General features: G+C 41.5%; 1 long non-coding RNA gene across 1 annotated transcript in view; it reads left to right on the top strand.

Moving 5' to 3' along the window:
• LOC128691008 (uncharacterized) overlaps positions 1-23,031 on the top strand; it is a 339,553-nt gene that overhangs the window by 137,948 nt on the left and 178,574 nt on the right. Inside the window, exon 2 of the long non-coding RNA XR_008407398.2 lies at positions 2,486-2,520. This is a non-coding gene — a long non-coding RNA (uncharacterized lncRNA). The remainder of the gene's footprint in view (positions 1-2,485; positions 2,521-23,031) is intronic.

The raw sequence follows: 23,031 nt of genomic DNA, 5'->3' as shown, positions 1-23,031 counted from the left end.
ATAACATTGAAATGCCTCAACCAATCGGCTTCAAATCTTCATCGCTGATGTACGGTAACTAGGGCAAAATTCTAGGAGGGACAGGCATCTACAGGCAAACCTATAACCAAAGCTGTTGAACCCATTTCCAATAATTTCAAATGCCTACGACAATTCCAAAAACTCTGTACAGCGCAGCTTCCAGCGGTCATAACTGAGCCTCGTAACTCAACGACGGAGAAGAGTGAAACTGAAGTGTGTGCACGTGCACCTGTCAGTTGTCTGCGTAAAAATGTTAAATTTTCAGTCCCTTTAAATCGCATTACATATATCTGAGTAATTTTCTATTGAATGGCTTCAGTAATTATGACTGATGTCTGGTATGGCCAGGGATAACACAGTGAATCTTGTTTGTGTTAATCTTGGTAGAATTACCGACAATTTGTTAGGTGAAAGAACACAAGTGAAACTAATGTGATGTGGATAATATTGCGTGTTTGTGTGTCATGTGGATAACATTATGTGTGTGGCTGCCATGTGGATAACATTATGTGTGTGGTTGCCATGTGGATAACATTATGTGTGTGGTTGCCATGTGGATAATATTACGTGTGTGGTTGCCATGTGGATAATATTACGTGTGGGGGTGTCATGTGGATAATATTACGTGTGTTGGTGTCATGTGGATAATATTACGTGTGTGGGTGTCGTGTGGGTAATATTACGTGTGTGGTTGCCATGTGGATAATATTACGTGTGTGGGTGTCATGTGGATAATATTACGTGTGTGGTTGCCATGTGGATAATATTACGTGTGTGGTTGCCATGTGGATAATATTACGTGTGTGGTTGCCATGTGGATAATATTACGTGTGTGGTTGCCATGTGGATAATATTACGTGTGTGGTTGCCATGTGGATAATATTACGTGTGTGGGTGTCATGTGGATAATATTACGTGTGTGGTTGCCATGTGGATAATATTACGTGTGTGGTTGCCATGTGGATAATATTACGTGTGTGGTTGCCATGTGGATAATATTACGTGTGTGGTTGCCATGTGGATAATATTACGTGTGTTGGTGTCATGTGGATAATATTACGTGTGTGGGTGTCGTGTGGGTAATATTACGTGTGTGGGTGTCATGTGGATAATATTACGTGTGTGGGTGTCATGTGGATAATATTACGTGTGTGGGTGTCATGTGGATAATATTACGTGTGTGGGTGTCATGTGGATAATATTACGTGTGTGGGTGTCATGTGGATAATATTACGTGTGTGGGTGTCGTGTGGGTAATATTACGTGTGTGGGTGTCATGTAGATAATATTACGTGTATGGATGCCATGTGGATAATATTATGTGTGGGTGCCATGTGGATAATATTATGTGTGGGTGCCATGTGGATAATATTACGTGTGTGGGTGCCATATGGATAATATTACGTGTGTGGGTGCCATATGGATAATATTACGTGTGTGGGTGCCATATGGATAATATTACGTGTGTGGGTGCCATATGGATAATATTACGTGTGTGGGTGTCATGTGGATAATATTACGTGTGTGGGTGCCATGTGGATAATATTGTGGGTGGGTGCCATGTGGATAATATTGTGTGGGTGCCATGTGGATAATATTGTGTGGGTGCCATGTGGATATTATTGTGTGTGGGTGCCATGTGGATAAGTGTACTCATCTAATTGTGGTTACAGGGGTCCTGTTATAGCTCCTTCTCCCCCCCCCCCTCTTCATTGGTCGCTACTAGTGTGTACTCACCTAGTTGTGGTTGCAAGGGCTGATTCAGAGCTCAACAGGTCTACTGGCCTATACGAGGCAGTTCTAATTCTCCCACCGGCTTAAGCCAATGCCTTGAACTAGTGAGGTCAGACACGTCACTTAAGGGAGGAGCACTGCATCCGACCTAGTAGCACAAGCTAGTCAGGTCCAACTCTCACCCACCTACACCCACTCGTGTATTTATTTTAAAACTAGACAATGTCTTGGCGTCTATGACGGTACTCGGGAGTTTGTTCCACTCATCCACAACTCTATTACCAAACCAGTGCTTTCCTATATCCTTCCTGAATCTGAATTTTTCCAATTTAAGGCCATTGCTGCGAGTCCTGTCTGTTAGATATTTTTAGCACGCTATTTACATCCCCTTTATTAATTCCTGTTTTCCATTTATACACCTCAATCATATCCCCTTTAATTCTACGCCTTTCTAGAGAGTGCAGGTTCAGGGCCCTCAGTCTATCCTCATGGGGAAGATTTCTGATACATGGGATCAACTTTGTCATCCTCCTTTGTACATTTTCCAGTGCATTTCTATCCATTCTGTAATACGGTGACCAAAACTGTGCGGCATAATCTAAATGAGGCCTAACAACCTGAGAACTTCTATTAGTTATACTTCTTGCTATAAAGCCAAGGATTCTGTTAGCTTTATTGCGAACACTAATGCACTGTTGTCTTGGGTTAATCAGACTTTCCTTTTTTTCAGGATTGACGGAACAGTTTGGCCTGTCCTTGAAGGTGGTGAGTATTTTTTTTCCCCATATTTTTCACTCTTTTTTCCCAAATCAAGTCCTCTTCCTCCTGTCTTTGTTGTCCCTGCTAGATATGAACGTCGTAAAGATATTCAATTGTGCTGTCATCAAAGATTTGTTAAGTTTTACCATGAATTAAGGAAAGATCCTAGACTTGACCTTACGAAACAGACAAAGCAGATGCGATAGTAATTATGGACAAGGTAGATTATAGTGGAAAAATGAGCATGTTAGAAGATGGGAGAACTTAGTGCCTCTTAATACACAGACGGATGCTGAGACAGAGGCTGCCATATAGCGTGTGCACTATAGAAGACTTCAGCGTCAGTGACTTCTTGTGCCATATTGATACATATGTCTCAGTAAAACTGTGGCTCCTGCAGACGAGCATCAATTTGTCTGAGGACTCATCAGGAAGTGAATGACTCCACAAGAATCGTTACTTTGAGATGATTCTCGAAGTAAGTATTCACACATGGATGCATTGTGTGTCTGGATCCTTCTGATTTAGTATCAGTGACTGTGAGGCGTAGTTTAATTGTTGGTCTCGGGGGACGCGGGGGGGAGGGAGGGGTAATTCTCCAAATTTAAATTAGTTCATCTTTTAATTAACACAAAAATTTTTATCTGATTGTATATGTTTATTAAATGTTTTCCTGGGATGTTTTTCGTGGTGTGTGTGTACTCACCTAGTTGTGGTTGCAGGGGTCGATTCATAGCTCCTGGCCCCGCCCCTTCACTGGCCGCTACTGGGTCACTCCCTGCACCATGAGCTTTATCATACCTCTGCTTAAAGCTATGTATGGATCCTGCCACCACTACATCACTTCCCAGACTATTCCACTTCCTGACAACTCTGTGACTGAAGAAATACTTCCTAACATCCCTGTGGTTCATCTGAGTCTTCAACTTCCAACTGTGTCCCCTTGTTGCTGTGTCCCATCTCTGGAATATTCTGTCTCTGTCCACCTTGTCAATTTCTCTCAGTATTTTATATGTCGTTATCATGTCCCCCCATCTCTCCTGTCCTCCAGTGTCATCATGTCAATTTCCCTTAACCTCTCCTCGTAGGACATACCCCTTAGCTCTGGGACTAGTCTTGTTGCAAACCTTTGCACTTTCTCTAGTTTGTTTACGTGATTGGCTAGGTGTGGGTTCCAGACTGGTGCTGCATACTCCAATATGGGCCTAACGTACACGGTGTACAGGGTCCTGAACGATTCCTTATTAAGATGTCGGAATGCTGTTCTGAGGTTTGCTAGGCGCCCATATGCTGCAGCAGTTATTTGGTTGATGTGCGCCTCAGGAGATGTGCCTGGTGTTATACTCACCCCAAGATCTTTTTCCTTGAGTGAGGTTTGTAGTCTCTGGCTCCCTAGACTGTACTCCGTCTGCGGTCTTCTTTGTCCTTCCCCAATCTTCATGATTTTGCACTTGATGGGGTTGAACTCCAGGAGCCAATTGCTGGACCAGGTCTGCAGCCTGTCCAGATCCCTTTGTAGTTCATCTACATACAACTCTGTGTATTCGTAGCTTAAATGCACATGATCCCTGGCCCTAAGGTGTGTGTGTGTGTGTGTGTGTGTGTGTGTGTGTGTGTGTGTGTGTGTGTGTGTGTGTGTGTGTGTGTGTGTGTGGCTTGCGCGCGCCTACTCGCCTAATTGTATTAGCCTAATTATGACTGGAGAGGTCGAGTCTAAGCTCCAGGTTCCCCGCCTTCGCTCGCCGTTGCTGGTTTCACACTCCTGGCTGCGTGAGTCCTATCGTACCTACTCTTAAAGCTTTGTATGGATTCTGCTTCTACAACCTCGCTGTCTTGGCCGTTCCACTTCCTGACCAATTTAAAACTAAAGAAATACTTCCTAACATTCCTGTGACTTATCTGTGCTTTTAACTTTCAAGTTGTGACCTGGTATACTTAAGACCCCCCCCCCCTCCTCTCTTCCCTGTTCATCTTGTCAATTCCTCTCAGTATTTTGCACGTCCTAATCATATAAACTCTGGTCCTCCTCCTGGGCTCTTAGCGTCGTCAGGTTAATGTTTGTATTTGTGTGTTTGTATACGCCTATTTGTGACTGCAGGGGTCAAGTCTCAGCTCCTGTGTGTGTGGAAGGGAGAAGCGGTATCATGTGTCTGGCAGTGTGACCCTTCGTACCGTGATGAATGTCGTACACTCTCCAGTGACTTCCAACTGTCTTCACAGTCAACAGCTTGTGCCTGTTGTCTGCCCAACATGTCTTTTGCCACCCCATATGTCTTTTATCTGTCCCAAATATCTTTTTTTGTTCTTTACATGTCTTGTATATCCCCTCACTTTCTCTTCTTACTCCCTCCCCACACTTTCCCCTCATTCCCTCCCTTCTGTCTTCTAACTCTCTCCCTTCTTCTAACTCTCCTCTCTCCCCTCACCCAGGCTCTCCCCTCACCCAGGCTCTCCCATCAGCTTCACGGTTTGGATGAAAACAACTGAGGCTTGTCCAGTACATTGTGGACTAATGGAGACAGCAGAGTAGGAGAGTGAGGGAGGAGAGCGAGGGAGGAGAGTAGGAGAGTGAGGGAGGAGAGTAGGGTAGTGAGGGAGGAGAGTAGGGTAGTCAGGAAGGAGAGTAGGGTAGTGAGAGAGGCAGTAGGGTAGTCAGGAAGGAGAGTAGGGTAGTGAGAGAGGCAGTAGGGTAGTCAGGAAGGAGAGTAGGGTAGTGAGGGAGGCAGTAGGGTAGTCAGGAAGGAGAGTAGGAGAGTGAGGGAGGAGAGTAGGAGAGTGAGGGAGGAGAGTAGGAGAGTGAGGGAGGAGGGTGAGGGAGGAGTGAGAGATTATGAGCTAGAATGATTGAGAGAATATTAATGGGACCTAACATACTAAGCAGGTAGGCCTACTCATATTTAACTATTGTCACAGCAGTAGGCCTGTTGATTCAAAATAAGGCTGTATATTCTACTCTACCCATTCCCACCATAGGTCTACTGGCCTACACTCAGCAGTCAAACACAACTCTTCAAGAAGTTCCACTTTATTAATACCAGGCAAAGTGTCTGCTAGAGTCTGACTTTACTATATAATGATGATAATTATTGTCTAGTGTGAAGTTTTACTACTACCAATACTACTACTACTACTACTACACCTACTACTACCAATACTACTACTACACCTACTACTACCAATACTATTACTACTAATACTACACGTACTACACTACTACACTTACTGCACCTGCTACTACTACTAATACACCTGCTACCACCACTACTACTGCTACCACCATTACTACTGCTACCACCACTACTACTAATACACCTGCTACCACTACTACTGCTACCACCACCACTACTGCTACCACCACTACTACTGCTACGACCACTACTACTGCTACCACCACTACTACTGCTACCACCACTACTACTGCTACCACCACTACTACTGCTACCACCACTACTACTGCTACCACCACTACTACTGCTACCACCACTACTACTGCTACCACCACTACTACTGCTACCACCACTACTACTGCTACCACCACTACTACTGCTACCACCACTACTACTGCTACCACCACTACTACTGCTACCACCATTACTGCTACCACCACTACTACTGCTACCACCACTACTACTGCTACCACCACTACTACTGCTACCACCACTACTACTGCTACCACCACTACTACTGCTACCACCACTACTACTACCACCACTACTACTGCTACCACTACTACTACTGCTACCACCACTACTACTGCTACCACCACCACTACTGCTACCACCACCACTACTGCTACCACCACCACTACTGCTACCACCACTACTACTGCTACCTCCTCTACTGCTATCACCACGACTACTGCTACTACCACTACTACTACTACCACCACTACTACTGCTACGACCACTACTACTGCTACCACCACTACTACTGCTACGACCACTACTACTGCTACCACCACCACTACTGCTACCACCACTACTACTGCTACCACCACTACTACTGCTATCACCACTACTACTGCTACCACCACTACTACTGCTACCACCACTACTACTGCTATCACCACTACTACTGCTACCACCACTACTACTGCTACCACCACTACTACTGCTACCACCACTACTACTGCTACCACCACTACTACTGCTACCACCACCACTACTGCTACCACCACCACCACTACTACTGCTATCACCACTACTACTGCTACCACCACTACTACTGCTACCACCACTACTACTGCTATCACCACTACTGCTACCACCACTACTACTGCTACCACCACTACTACTGCTACCACCACTACTACTGCTACCACCACTACTACTGCTACCACTACTACTACTGCTACCACTACTACTACTGCTACCACCACTACTGCTACCACCACCACTACTACTGCTACCACCACCACTACTACTGCTACCACCACTACTACTACTACCACCACTACTGCTACCACCACCACTACTGCTACCACCACTACTACTACTGCTACCACCACTACTACTACTGCTACCACCACTACTACTGCTACCACCACTACTACTACTGCTACCACCACTACTACTACTGCTACCACCACTACTACTACTGCTACCACCACTACTACTGCTACCACCACTACTACTACTGCTACCACCACTACTACTACTGCTACCACCACTACTACTACCACCACTACTACTACTGCTACCACCACCACTACTACTGCTACCACCACTACTACTGCTACCACCACTACTACTGCTACCACCACTACTACTGCTACCACCACTACTACTGCTACCACCACTACTACTGCTACCACCACTACTACTGCTACCACCACTACTGCTGCTACCACCACTACTACTGCTACCACCACCACTACTACTGCTACCACCACTACTACTGCTACCACCACTACTACTGCTGCTACCACCACTACTACTGCTACCACCACTACTGCTGCTACCACCACTACTACTGCTACCACCACTACTACTGATACCGCCACTACTACTGCTACCACCACTACTACTGCTACCACCACTACTACTGCTACCAACAACAACGTTGTATGAATCTTTAGACACAGAAGCACTACAATATACCTTTAGGAAAACATCTGGTATAGGCGGAGACTTGTGACTAACACTAATGGGAACTAGACATTCCTCAAGTCGGTTCCCAATCAGCCAGGCTATGACTCGTACGTTGGACTGCTTGTGGCCATCAGTAACAGCGTAGTGGATCAGTCCCTGATCCACCAGAATTTGTTTCATTTCATAGAGAGCTGAATGTCCTCATTGCTACAGTTCTCTAAAAATTAACACTTTTCACTTCGACGCGGCCATAAAATAATTCACCATTGACTTAAACAGGTACCATAACAGAGTTACAGTATTGAAAAGCAGTCTTAGAATTACAGGAGCCTGAATTACAGTACCACACAACAGGAAATTCAGTTGTATTACGTAACTTAGGTTCTTGTAGGAATATATATAGTCAGGGAGAAACTGGAGTTCAACATTTGGAGTTCAACCTATTTTTCCGTACCCTTCATATTTTACATAAAAATCGTCAGATTTATATGCAGGTAGAGTAACAAAAGAAATCCAGTATCACTAGAGAATCACGCATTTGTTGTTCCTCGAGGCGAATCATTTGGTGAAGTGAAGAATTAATGACGTCAGATATCGGGTGTGAATAAATTTGTTGACATAGGAAGCCTTGGTGACGTGAAGCTCGCCACTGGCTCGGGGCGGTCCACAACACCAGGCTCGGGGCGGTCCACAACACCAGGCTCGGGCTAGGTTTCCTGTGACACATGGCTCATTGAGCAGCACCTGAAAGTCAAATCATTGGCTTCTGAGTTGGTTAGTGAGCTGTCTTGTTTACCTGCTGATGGTTACAGGTATTATCGTATCAGCGGTCACGTCTCAGACCAGACCTAATCGCTGACTGCCTTGTGGAGCAGTTGTGGCTTGAAACACGCAGTCTGACACATCAAAAGGATGATGATCAGGATTCTTTCAGACACTCGTGTTTCTCTAGTAAACAGTTACGGCTCTACTGAAGATTGAGACACTTATGCAGCATATGGGAATCTTTATTCAGGAAACGTTTCGCCACACAGTGGCTTCATCAGTCCAATACAAAGAGGAAGGCGTAAGGAGAGGAGGAGAATGAGGTAATCAGTCCCTCAACCTGGAGTCGATGTGTTCAGTCCATCAATTCTACAAGATTGATGGACTGAACACATCGACTCCAGGTTGAGGGACTGATTACCTCATTCTCCTCCTCTCCTTACGCCTTCCTCTTTGTTGTGCAAGAAAGGTATAAAATACCGACAATATGAAAGTTAAGACACATGTGCAACATCTGGATATCTTTATTGTAGTAGACGTTTCGCCATCCAGTGGCTTTATCAATACAGATTCTAGGACATAATAGGAAGACAGTAGAATTATATACAAAAGATGAGGTAATCAGTCCCTCGGCCTTGGAGTTAGTGTTCACAGCATCGTGGTGGAGGAGAGTCTGGAGCAAAGGCAAGAAGACTGGCGCTTTTTATAGGCGTCAGTGAATAGGACGGGCAGCAGACGAGGGCAGTCACTGGTAGGCGGGATTCCCCAGTGGAAGTAGGTCCTTCCCAAAGAGATGGGTTAGTTGCAGCAGCCGTGAAGAAGGTCTTGTAGATGTCCTCTGAACCAAGATTCCATGATGTTGCAGTGTCTGACAAGTTGTGCAAGAAAGGTATAAAATACCGACAATATGAAAGTTAAGACACATGTGCAACATCTGGATATCTTTATTGTAGTAGGCGTTTCGCCATCCAGTGGCTTTATCAATACAGATTCTAGGACATAATAGGAAGACAGTAGAATTATATACAAAAGATGAGGTAATCAGTCCCTCGGCCTTGGAGTTAGTGTTCACAGCATCGTGGTGGAGGAGAGTCTGGAGCAAAGGCAAGAAGACTGGCCCGTCCTATTCACTGACGCCTATAAAAAGCGCCAGTCTTCTTGCCTTTGCTCCAGACTCTCCTCCACCACGATGCTGTGAACACTAACTCCAAGGCCGAGGGACTGATTACCTCATCTTTTGTATATAATTCTACTGTCTTCCTATTATGTCCTAGAATCTGTATTGATAAAGCCACTGGATGGCGAAACGTCTACTACAATAAAGATATCCAGATGTTGCACATGTGTCTTAACTTTCAACTTCCTCTTTGTATTGGACTGATGAAGCCACTGTGTGGCGAAACGTTTCCTGAATAAAGATTCCCATATGCTGCATAAGTGTCTCAATCTTCAACATCTCGGTTTTTCAAACCATTCATCACGGCTCTACTGGTAATTTCCCTTATATTGCGAGGGCGTTGTAAAGCTCTGGACTTCTAAACCCTAGTAGTGTCTTGGAAGTATTTTTTCCACCGTCTGCCATACCTCCCGTTCTCAAAAGAATAAATTTGGTTGTATATCTGGAATCAGTCTCTAGTCATCTCCAGGTATACATTATGATGAAGTTTTCTAACTACAGTTCATGGATGAATATCAAAATGGTATACAATACCGATAGGTTGGTAGGTAAGATACATATGCAACAGTTAGGCAACTTTATTCCGAAACGTTTCGCCTACACAGTAGGCTTCTTCAGTCGAGTACAGAAACTAGGCAGGAGCAGTAGAGATGTGAAGACGATGTAATCAGTCCATCACCCTTAAAGACGAAGATTTGAGGTTGTCAGTCCCTCAGTCTGGTTCAGTCCCTCAGTCTGGTTGTCAGTCCCTCAGCCTGTTCCATAGTCTGACTATGGAACAGAACTCTCCTCCGGGCTGAGGGACTGACAACCTCAGATCTTCGTCTTTAAGGGTGATGTACTGATTACATCGTCTTCACATCTCTACTGCTCCTGCCTAGTTTCTGTACTCGACTGAAGAAGCCTACTGTGTAGACGAAACGTTTCGGAATAAAGATGCCTAACTGTTGCCTATGTGTCTGGCTTACAATTCACGGATTACAACAATAATTTTAGGCATTCCCCATTTAAGAACATAAGAAAGGAGGAACACTGCAGTAGGCCTGTTGGCCCATACTAAGCAGGTCCTTCAGAAATCCATCCCACTGACAGTAATATATGTTTAGGATCACTGTCCATCTTTGAATAGTGCTTCTAATATGCAACAGTATTCTAGTCTAGAACACATGCATAGAAGTTTTATTATTAAAATGGTGCTCGTGCTCTGAAAGCTCGTGTCTACCGCCTTATTTTCTGCGCATCTGTGATAACACTGTTGTGTTCCTTGACCGTAGAACCTTCAAAGAGGTTCCTTAAATAACGCAGTAGCCATCAACGTACAAGCCGGGGAGATGGGGGTGGGTTGAGTGGGCTTGGGCTAGGGTTGGGGCTAGGGTTTGGGCTGGGGCTAGGGTTGGGGCTAGGGCTGGGGCTGGGGCTAGGGTTGGGGCTGGGGCTGGGGCTGGGGCTAAGGCTGGGGCTAGGGATGGGGAGGGCGGAAGTGGAAGGACAGATTTCTGGCAAGCTGCAACAAAGACACGCAGATTCAAGCAAAATATAAAAATACCAGATACCAATTTAATGAAAGAATATCTTCATCATCGTAAAATTCTTTGTAATATACCGAACAATTACGTATATCCATATAAGTTTTATTTGTTATATGCATCACATTTGACTAACACAGTACAGCTAAAAGAAGCTTTTATTTCTTCAAAGCTGTTCATAGGCGTAGGTTAATAAACAAATAATTATATTGTTTCATTCTTTTATTTTGACATACACAGATTTTAGCTTTGTTTACTGTCAATATTTTCATCCTTTGATATATCAAAACTTTTCACCGGGAAGGTGAGCAGAGGTGATATTTTTTCCCATCATTTGAAGAATGTGTCCGCCATGGACGATACATGACCTGAAACATGTATCAGTCATGACACGAGTCATGGACAGATTACATCAACTCTAGGCTGAGGGACTGACTACCTCAAATTCCATGTGATCTTCACTATTCTTCTTTGTATAGGACTGATGAAGCTACTGTGTGGCGAAACGTTTCCTTGATAAAGATACCCAAGTGTTGTACATGTGTTTAATTTACCCTCATGGATGCCCTCAGCCAGACACCCCGCTGGAAACTTTTGTCTTGATATATATATATATATATATATATATATATATATATATATATATATATATATATATATATATATATATATATATATATATATATATATATATCACACACACACAGCAAAGAGGTTGGGTCAGGAGCTTTGACTCGACCCCTGCAACCACAAATAGGTTAGCGTGCACACTTTGTCAAGATCTGTTTGGATTGGCTCGGTTCGTTCAGCGGGAAGTTTCCATAACAATGTCATTATCACATCTGCCAGGAAAATGATAACATGAATAATGCGGCTCTTCAAAACAAGGAATGTCATACCAATGATGATCCTCTTTAAGTCACTTGTTCTCTCCAGACTACTTGGAGTCTACCTGGAAGGTGTTTTGGGGGTCAACGCCCCCGCAGTCTGGTCCATGACCAGGCCTCGCCTTGGATCATGGCCTGATCAACCAGGCTGTTACTGCTGGCCTTACGCGACCCAGCGTACTATCTACAGCCAGGCTGGTTAGGTACTGACTTTAGGTATCTGCCCAGCTCCCCCTTGAAGCTAGTCAGGGGTCTATTGGTAATTCATCTTATGTATGCTGGGAGGCAGTTGAACAGTCTTGGGCCCCTGACACTTGTTATGTTCTCTTTTCTCGTGGTGTCCCTGCTGTTCACTGGGGGATGTTGCACCGCCTGCCGAGTCTTGTTTCATAGGGAGGGATTTCCGCGTGCAGATTTGGGTCTAGTCCCTCTAGGATTTTCCAGATAGTGTAACATCCCCCAGTAAATAGCAACGGTGCCATAAGTCCACTAAGAGAAAACACTAAGTGTCCGGGTCCCAAGACTGTTCAACAACCTCTTATCATACATAATGGAGATTACCAATAGACCCCTGGCTATTTTTAAGAGGGAACTAGACAGATTCCTAAAGTCAGTGCCCGATCAGCCGGGCTGTGATTCGCACGTTGTATTGCGTGCGGTCAGCAGTAATAGCCTGGTTGATCAGGCCTTGGTCCACTGGCAGGACTGGTCGAGGATTGGGTCGCGGGGGCTTTGACCCCGGAACAACCTCCAGGTTGACTCCAGGTAGGTAGGAACTATTTTTTGTATTTTTTTTTATCGTATCAGCCGTCTCCCACCGAGGCAGGGCGACTTGAAAAGAAAAACTCGTTTTTCTTTTTACATTTAGTAGGTCATACAGCAAGGGTTACTAGTCCCTTGCTCCCTGCATTATTTATTGTTATTATTATTGTATTTTTATCATGAATAGAAACATCTTTCGTAGCCATATATTTCCCTCCCCAGCCCCTCCCTCTTCAGCCTGTCTCCCAGCCCCTCCCTCTTCAGCCTCTCTCCCAGCCTGTCCCTCTTCAGCCTCTCTCGCAGCCTCTCCCTCTTCAGCCTCTCTCCCAGCCTCTCCCTCTTCAGCCTCTCTCCCAGCCTCTCCCTCTTCAGCCTCTCTCCCAGCCTCTCCCTCTTCAGCCTCTCTCCCAGCCTCTCAGCTTCCCAACAACTCGCTACAGCTCGTGGCCATGATGAGTTTAATCCTTGAATGACGTATGATTTTTTTTTTTTTGCAAACTAAACTAATCCAGGGAAGGAAACATCAATACTCGTCTTGAGTTTGAAATAAACCCGAAGATTGTTTAGTAAGACTAAGGAATTTGAAGGTGAATGCAGGATGATTGAGCAATTAAGGTAGGAAGCTAAGGGATGTAATGGAGGATTGAGAGAGGAGGAGGCAAGAAAGTAGGGGATGATGGAGGCTGAGTAGGGGGGTGGTTCCTGAGGGTGATGTCTGGGGTCGGGTTGCTGTGCTTTTCAGCAGGTGCGGGTCCTGGTTACGTGGGCCGGCTCGGATTACGTTCAGCCCCCATCCCACCCTTTCTCCCCCTCATTGGTTGGGGGATACCTGTGCCCCGTTTGGGTAAGGGGCCGGGAGATGGAAGGGAAGGGGTTGAGGGTGGTTGATAGTTGGGAGCGAGGATGTGGGAGGAGGGTGTTACCCGCGGTTGTAAGGTGTGTTGAGGTGAGTAATTGTTGTGGAGGCCATGTTCATTGTGGTGTGTGATTGGTTGCTCAGCTCGTCTTACCCACTCGACGGTATGAATGTTCTTCGTTATCATTTTAATAATGATCAATCACCGGGTCTCTTCTCGTTACTATTATCCGCCTTAAAGGTTTGGTACACTTGGCAAGATAGAGAAGTAGGCAACCCTTTACGACTCTCAGGATCAGCTTTCACGGGTCTGGGTCCACTTGAAACTTTATTATCTAGTTCTTTCTCTTCTTTTTTCATCAGGTCACGAGATGCCTTTTTTTCCTTGGTATTCTTAAATACTCACAATAAAGGCAGATGGAAAGACTGAAATTAACAAGTTTCTTTGAGGTATTTGTCAGAGAGGTAAAGCTACAAGGGCCTATATTCGGCCACGTTAGAGCTACGACTCCTGAAAGTAAACAAACATTTCGCTTACGTGGACACGCGTCTTCGGATAGATCTTGCATTATGTACCGAATTGCTCTTCGTACATTTCCGCGTGATTGACACTTTAATTTTTATTAGGCTTCTTCAGTTTGTTTAGATTAAGGCATGTGAATCTCAACATATATTTGGCCTACAATAACGAAATAAAGTAATCTAGCTAATTAAGTTCGACTGCCAGGGGTATTGTGGAAAATTACATTTATCCGGATGTAACTCATAATGTACATACCAGTAAATGATGATAAAGATTATTATTTATCAAAGTTACATAGACAAGTAGGAATTTGGGACACCTAGATCGCAAAAATGTCCCCCTTCGATACCTACAACTGTCATATCCACAAGTTGCTCTAGACCTATTAATTACTAATGAAATATACATCACCAGGAATTCTAGTAAATATATAAGTTTGTGGACTGTATATTAAAATTAATAAATGATTATATATATACACATTTATATAACAGAAGGAGAATGTATCTTAATATCACTCACCAATTTGACTGGAGATTAATGCGTATCATACTCAACCTCATTCTAACCAAATTTATGAAGATAGTGCTGGCTAAATTATAACACAAATTTAGATAGCTTATCTGAGGTTCCTGGAGCTGTCTTGTCCAGTCGTCTGATATCTCAAGTTATGCAGGAATGCACATCCAAGAATTTCGGCTCCTATTTGAGAGGTGTCAGCACAATTTAACCTCTAGAGTGACGAAAATTCTTCCAATTATTTACTAACGTTTCTTGTCCAATTCAAACAACAATGGCGAGTCCCCCTCTGCGCAGGCACAGAAATTCCCATTTTTTATATCTTTTTATTAAATACAATGTATTACACTAATTTACATAAAAATACATTATTTTCCACACTGCGGCTGGCCAGAGTTTGTTGCTAAACGACTCAAATTACTTCTTTCTTTAGGAGACGATTCCAGCCGGTTCTGGCTTGAGTGGCTGTTCACCTAGTAGGTCTTACCATGATTTCATCTTCTGGCATCACTCGGTCAGCATATCACTCGTGTCGCTTTCCCTCAGATTTTCATTTATGCTTGATTGAATACCATTTAATTCCAAGGGAATCAATTTATTAATTGTATGTAAACTTTCCTGGCCATGACACAACACTTTGACATTCTGGACAACACCTTGTGCAACTAGGTACAATGTCAATACTTTGCCCAGAGGCCACAATGTTCGATATTGTTCAGTATCAATCAACACAATGTCACCTGGTTGAATGTTCTGTCGATTTACTGCCTCTGTCGCACCATAAAAGTGTTCATGTAGTGTAAGAAGATATTCCTTACACCACACATTAGACCAATGATCAATTACTTTATTTAACATTTTAAATTTATCACACAACACTGCCGCATCATTGTAATCTTCATCACTTTCTTCAGGATTATTTCTATAGACAGGGGCAGCTTCTAATTTCCTTCCACATATTAGGTGAGAAGGTGTTAATACATCTGCATCAGGTGTATCACTCATGTATGAGAGAAGCCTATTATTTATCCGATTCTCCGCCTCCACTAACACTGCATACCGAGACACCTCTTCACTGTGCCTATCAGTCTTTCATACAGCCTCCCCTGCCAAGGGGCTCTAGGAGTAATAAATTTCCAGGTACACCCTCGCTGGGTTAACAGAGATTGAACATCGTTACTATTATTTAATTCTATCAAGTGTTGAGCACCTGCTACAAAATTTGTGGAATTATCTGAAATCATCAATCTCGGACAGGATCTCCTAGCTTCAAATTTTCGAAACAGCTGTATAAACTGTTCTGCAGACAAGTCCTGAGCCACTTCTAAATGAACTGCCCTAGTAGCAGTACAAGTGAACAAGCATACATACACTTTCAGTGGAACACCATCTGAAGTACCTGTTAAAATTATTGGACCACTATAGTCTACACCTGTTACATCAATTGGTTTCACTAATTGTACATGCTCCTTTGGCAATGGTGGAGGACCTGGGTACATATAGGATCTGACATCCACACGGCGACATATTACACAAGATTTAATCACCCTTTTTACACTTTGCCGTCCTTGTGGAATCCAGAAAGTTTCCCTAATACAATTTAAGGTATCTTGTACCCCACCATGCATTACATTTTTATGGGCATTTAGAACAATTAAATTTGTTAGATGATGAGTTTTGGGCAGTAAGATAGGGTGTTTAGCATAATCACCCAATTCAGCATTTTGTAACCTACCTCTGCACCTAATTACATTGTTCTCTAAATACAGCCCCAATTTCTCTATTATGGAACCTTTCACAATTTTTCTTTCCATCATCAATTTAATCTCATTTCCATAGATTTTTTCTTGTACCCTCTGTATCCAATATTCAAGAGGATGTGAAAACTTATATGAGATATTCATCTTGTTTAGAAATTTAAACACCAACTTAGTTACATTAATTAGTTTGGGTAAAGAAGAATACCTATTTATATCAATGGCTAAGGAAGGACAAACTATTGGAGCGGTGGTCACAGTAATTTCAACAGGAGCAATATACGTCTTTTGTACAGGCCAATTAGCTTTATTTACCAACCAGCTCGGTCCTTTAAACCATGATACAGCATTTACAAATTTAGCATAAGATAAACCTCGAGACAAGAAATCAGCTGGATTCTCCTCCCAGGTATATGATTAAATTTTATCATATGCTGACCCAAACTATTATACTTCTCTTGCATCTGATTAATTTCAGAGACTCTGTTTTGTACGTACACAATTTTACTGTTTCCATTACGAATCCATTGTAAGGATACCTCATTATCAGACCAAGTTACAGTGTTGCTAATATTTATCTCCTGCAATTTATTTCTTATATAATTAGCTAATTTGATACCTACATAAATGGCTGTTAATTCCAACTGAGGTAACGTACGTGATTTAATTGGAGACACTTTACCCTTAGACATAAGAGAAATAACACTATTACATTGAAGATAGGCAATTGCTCCATATGACAATTTTGAAGCATCACAAAAAATGTGGAGTACATTTTTCCCATTTGGATTGGCCACCTGGCATGGGAACTCCAACATTGGAATTTTTTCTTAATCACCAATTAATTCATCCCACCTGTTAATGAATTTCTCAGGTAGAGTTTCATCCCAAGCACATTTAAGTTTCCATGCTTCCTGTATTAATAATTTTCCTCTTATAGTAAGGGGTGACACTAAACCTAGTGGATCAAAACATTTGGAAACTTCAGCAAGCAAAACTCTCTTAGTTAATTTATTGGGCATACTGTAATTATTAGATTTTAACATTAACAAATCTCTCTCAGTATCCCAAGTTAATCCCAATACATTACTATATTTTGGTACCTCATCTCCAGGGAAATCTTTACTTATTTTGTCCTTTAATTTGGACGAATTACTATTCCATTCCCTCAGAGGCATATTAGCACTTTGCATTATTTTATTAGCCTCTCTATAAGTCATTAACAGTTCCTCTTCAGTTGATGTCACACCCAGGAAATTGTCCACATAAAATTGCTTGCTCATTACTTTACTCAATGGACTTCCCGTACATTTAAGGTGTGCATTTATCGTCGCTTGAAGTAGGAACGGACTGGATGTAGCACCAAATAATATGCTCCTAACGCGAAAGGTTTTCAGAGGGCTAAGTGGGTCACTAGGATTCTCAGGCCATAAGAAGCGGGTACAATCCCGGTCATCCTCTTGTAAACCCACTCTTAGGAAAGCTTTACTTATGTCAGCCGTAAAGGCATGATGCTTCACCCTGAAATTTAATAAGATATCTCCTAATTTTTCCATCAATGGCAGACCTGTCATCAAACAGTCATTTAAACTAGGTACATTTTTGTTACTCCTGGCACTACAATTAAACACAATTCTCAGAGGAGTGGTCTTAGAATCCTTCTTCACTCCGTGATGTGGCAAATAGTGACCATAAATTTTGGCTTGCTCAGGAGGTACCTCTTCTATAAATTTATTAATTAATTGTTCAGCAATTATATCATCATAGGCAGTTAATAATTCTGGTGTCTTACTCAGTTCGCAGAGCTGAGCCTTTAACTGTCCATATGCCATTCTGTAATTAGTGGGCAATTCTGGATGGTTCAGTCTCCATGGAAGTCGTACCCAGTATTGTCCAGATTCAAATTTTACATCTCTCAGGTATTGTTCCTGAGTAAAAGAATCGTCTGGACTTTCTTTATTTACATTTATTCCAATGCTGTCTAATTCCCACATTTTATGCACTGGCTCAACACCATCCTCTATGGAAGAATTATACTGGGGTACGATTTCATGAGTAAGACGCACAGTTATGGTATTGGTAGTTTCCTCTAGTCATGCATTATTATTAGGAGGAATCCTACCATACATTACATGGCCTCCTGCAGTTTTCAAAAGGGTGACACCACATTTCTTTACCATACCCTTTACAAAGGAGGCATAAGTCACTACCTATCAAAATATTTATTGGGCCTACAGAATCATCACTTACACCAGAAGGTGCTAAATTTACATTATGTGAGAGTCTTTCTATAGATATTTTCTCTGGAAGTCTATCTACAATTACTGCATTAACACGTTTTTTCTCATTGCCCAACCTGACAGTTACATAAACAGTGTCATACAATTGAGCTCTTTTATCTGAGAGAAAACCAGATAATTTTAGAGTGGTAGGATCGCCCATTTGTACTTTCATCCCATCAAGACATTTACGTTTAATGAAAGTACGTTAGGATCCTTGGTCTAATAATGCAGTTACATTTTTTTATTTATGCCTTTTATCATCAATTTTTACCTGTAACACAGGTAAGGCTACTTCAGCAAAACCATCATTATTAACATTAGCAGCAATTTTTACATTAGCTACTGTTGTGTCAGGATTGTCAACATTATCATTATTATCAACATTGTCATACAGACCCTTACACATGACTATATGGTGTCTTCCTTTGTGACATTGATACCAGTTGTTTAATTTAGCATGACAATCCTTTACATTGTGATTACCTAGACATCTGATACATCTGTCAAGTTCTTCCAATCTTTCAACCTTATCATTCCATGAATTGTATGCACTGCAATTCTTAGAAAAATGAGTACCCTTGCAGAAAAGACACTCTCTCTTTTCTTTGACTGGTTTCTTATTAGCTGGGCTACTCTTAGGAGGGTACTTATTCTCCTTACCTTGTGGAGGTTCATTATTTCTGATTCCTGTTACTTGATATGCACCTATGCAACTATTTTTAAGAAATGAATTATTACTACTGGGATAATTTTTCCCTTTGTGAAACTTGACAGATACCTCAGAGTTATTATGTGTTGCATCTTTAAAATGAGTTGGTTGGCTGGTCTGCAACTGAACAATTAATTCTTGTAGACCTAGTCTTATTTCCTCCAGACCAAAATAACCCTTGTGATATTTGTTCAAGAGCCATTGAAGTGTTTTACAGCTTAATTTATTCTGTAAAATGGCACTCAATAACCAGTCTGATTCCTTCAGATTATATTTATTACTTAAAGTTTTGAGAGTGCTCTCCAGTTTAATTCTAAACTGCTGTAAACCTTTGTAAGTGTGATCTGGAGATTTTAAATTAGCAGTGATATTCACTAGATCCAACCTACTTTGTTCTGTATTACCATAAGTGACTTTCAACAAGTCAACTGCTTCCTTGTAAGAGTCATCTACATTGGGAAAAGCTTGTATGAGTATGTGAGCATCTCCTCTTATCTGTCCTTTGAGGTAAAATAATTTAGTTACACAGGCTATGTCTCTCCTGTCATGCACAGCTGCTTTAAAAATTGACCAAAATTCCTCCCAATTTTCTCCAGGATTAAATACAGGTAAACATAATTCTGGGAGTTTTGGCAAAGACATCTTATTTGTTGGAGCAGACTGATTAACTGCCTGGTTTACACATTTTAATTTATTCAAAGCCTGACTTTTACAAGAAAGAATCTTTTCTTCTAATTCATAATACTGATTAATCATGAGATCTACTTCGGTCTCATCTACACAGTTTACTAATAAATCTCCTTCATATTTGTTGTAATATAATTTGTATGAATCATATCTATTCCCCAAAACATCTAAATACAATTTTAAATCATCACTATTCACAGTTTCTTGATTCATTAATTCCAAGCACTTATTATATGCCTTGGTTACATGACCTTTTCTAGCCTGTAGTGATGCTTTCTTTGCTCTATATTCCATATGTTTGTCTTCTATAATAATTTCCTCATTTTCAGCCATGATGCAATGTATTAAATTCAACTTAATTAATAACACTGATTATGTACTAAATTATGCCCTTTATAAAGGTAAATAGTACAACTTACCTTTGAATAAATCCTAGCTACACTTGAGCTTTGCAATTACATGTAAGAAAATTATAATATAAATTTTAAATGTACATTAATACAAGCCTTTAGCCAGACTTGGCTTATCAAAATTAATATTATACAAATTAATATAAATCCTTGCCAGAATTTGGCATAGCAAAATTAATATTGTAATTATAATCCACTACACATTAAGTAAATTTGTGAACTTAACATCCACCTCCTTCTGTCATTTCACATATAATTATTAAGTAATTAACTAATTAATGACTTCATTAGTTACATCCGGTTCGAAGGACCAATGGGCAAATTAAATGTGGAAAATTACATTTATCTGGATGTAACTCATAATGTACATACCAGTAAATGATAGATTATTATTTATCAAAGTTACATAGACAAGTAGGAATTTGGGACACCTAGGTTGCAAAAATGTCCCCCTTCGATACCTACAACTGTCATATCCACAAGTTGCTCTAGACCTATTAATTACAAATGAAATATGCAACCAGGAATTCTGGTAAATATGTAAGTTTGTAGACTGTATATTAAAATTAATAAATGATTATATATATACACATTTATATAACAGAAGGAGAATATATCTTAATATCACTCACCAATTTGACTGGAGATTAATGTGTATCATACTCATAAACCTCATTCTAACCAAATTTGTGAAGATAATGCTGGCCAGAACTATAACACAAATTTAGATAGCTTATCTGAGGTTCCTGGAGCTGTCTTGTCCAGTCGCCTGCTATCTCAAGTTATGCAGGAATGCACATCCAACAATTTCGGCTTCTATTTGAGAGGTGTGAGCCCAATTTAACCTCTAGAGCGACGAAAATTCTTCCGATTATTCACTAAAGTTTCTTGTCCAATTCAAACAATGGAGAGTCCCCCTCTGCGCAGGCGCAGAAATTCCCATTTTTTATAACATAATTTTTATTAAATACAATGTATTACACTAATTTACATAAATACACTGTATTTTTTCTGGAAAATACATTATTTTCCACAGGTATCTTGTAATTTCTGGAACGTGTATTTTCTTACGGTTGGAAGATAGAAAATGATACCTCTGCATGCCACATCTGCAGTATCAAATTATATATATTATAAATTATATATAATATAAATTTAGTACATGGAATTAAAGTTTGAATTCAGGAACAACGACATTAAAGGAATGAGATAGAAATTTTTTCTTAAATTGTTTGAAATAATTGTTGGTTAAGCCATAGAGGTTATTCATTTTCACTCATAAGCAACAGACGACCCACTCACTGTATCTGTGTTTCTTGTTGAAGAGCACCAAGAGTGGTGGTGTATTGTGTCCAGTGTCATGTGGGCGTCTTCCAACAAAGGTTTCTTTGTTATATACTACAACTACAACCACCACAACCACTATTTGGGCTTGTTTGTTGCAACAATGGATTCTTTGTTATACACTATAACCACCACTACCACTGTGGGCTTTGCTGCAACTTAAGGTTTGTTATATACTGACAACTACAACCACTACCAGTACATAAATTTGTTGATGCAACAGTGACTTCTTTCTTAAATATCACAAGTACAACAACCATCTAACCATTATGTAGGCACATGTAATGCAACGATGATTCTTCATTAAATGCTATAAACGCACTGACTACCGCTACAAGATATTGATAAGTGTTACCTGGAGGTTATTCCGGGGATCAACGCCCCCGCGGCCCGGTCCATAACCAGGCCTCCCGGTGGATCAGGGCCTGATCAATAAGCTTTATACCTCACTACGACGACGAACATTAGAAACCTAATCATGGCTCTGTTGTTATGGTGTTCTGCTGGTAGCTTTGCTGACAACGCTGGCAAAGTTCCTACGGTTACAATTCTCGTTGTTGCAATGAGGCTCTCAAATTATTTTGAATTTGAGGCTATGTCGAGATTTAACAAGCGTTTATCGAAACAATGTGTTGTTCTGTTACAGCAAAATCAAGTCATAAAGCTCTAATAGGGCAAAACGTTGTCCCAAATAAAGATAGTTCTGGAAAGTGTGTAATATTTACGATATTGTCGGCAGTGCGCCATCTTGACTCCAGAGTTGTTGACATGCTAGGATTGCACCTTTCCTAGTGTGTGCATGTATAGAGTAACACACAGCTGTGCAAGCTCTCCTATAATTAAAGTTCATCTCCTCTAATTTGGTGCTAAGCAGGTAGATTTGCTGAAACTTAATTGGTCCCCGAGCTTCTTGTTTGCTTTTAACAACCTAACACCTCCCCCGGGAGGCGGGGCAAGGTCTGGTAAACACCAGGAGAACACTGTACCATTGGACCGCCCTATTACAAAAGCAGTGGACTCTCTAACTCGTGATAACACGACTGCCAACAAATCACGGAATAGGTGGGACTAGAACCCATGGCAAGCGATTCTTGAGACTCAAACGCCAGTCCGTTCGTGATTTGTTTGAAAAAGCAGTGGTCATTATATTCTAGCTAATTTAACTACTGACAAAATTTATTCTGTTTAAAGGCAACAGCACAAGTTTGATAATGCTTGTCAAC

This window comes from Cherax quadricarinatus, chromosome 27 (genome assembly GCF_038502225.1).
Source record: "Cherax quadricarinatus isolate ZL_2023a chromosome 27, ASM3850222v1, whole genome shotgun sequence".
In the NCBI taxonomy this organism is placed as follows: domain Eukaryota; kingdom Metazoa; phylum Arthropoda; class Malacostraca; order Decapoda; family Parastacidae; genus Cherax; species Cherax quadricarinatus.
This window is presented reverse-complemented; position numbering and strand designations above follow the sequence as displayed.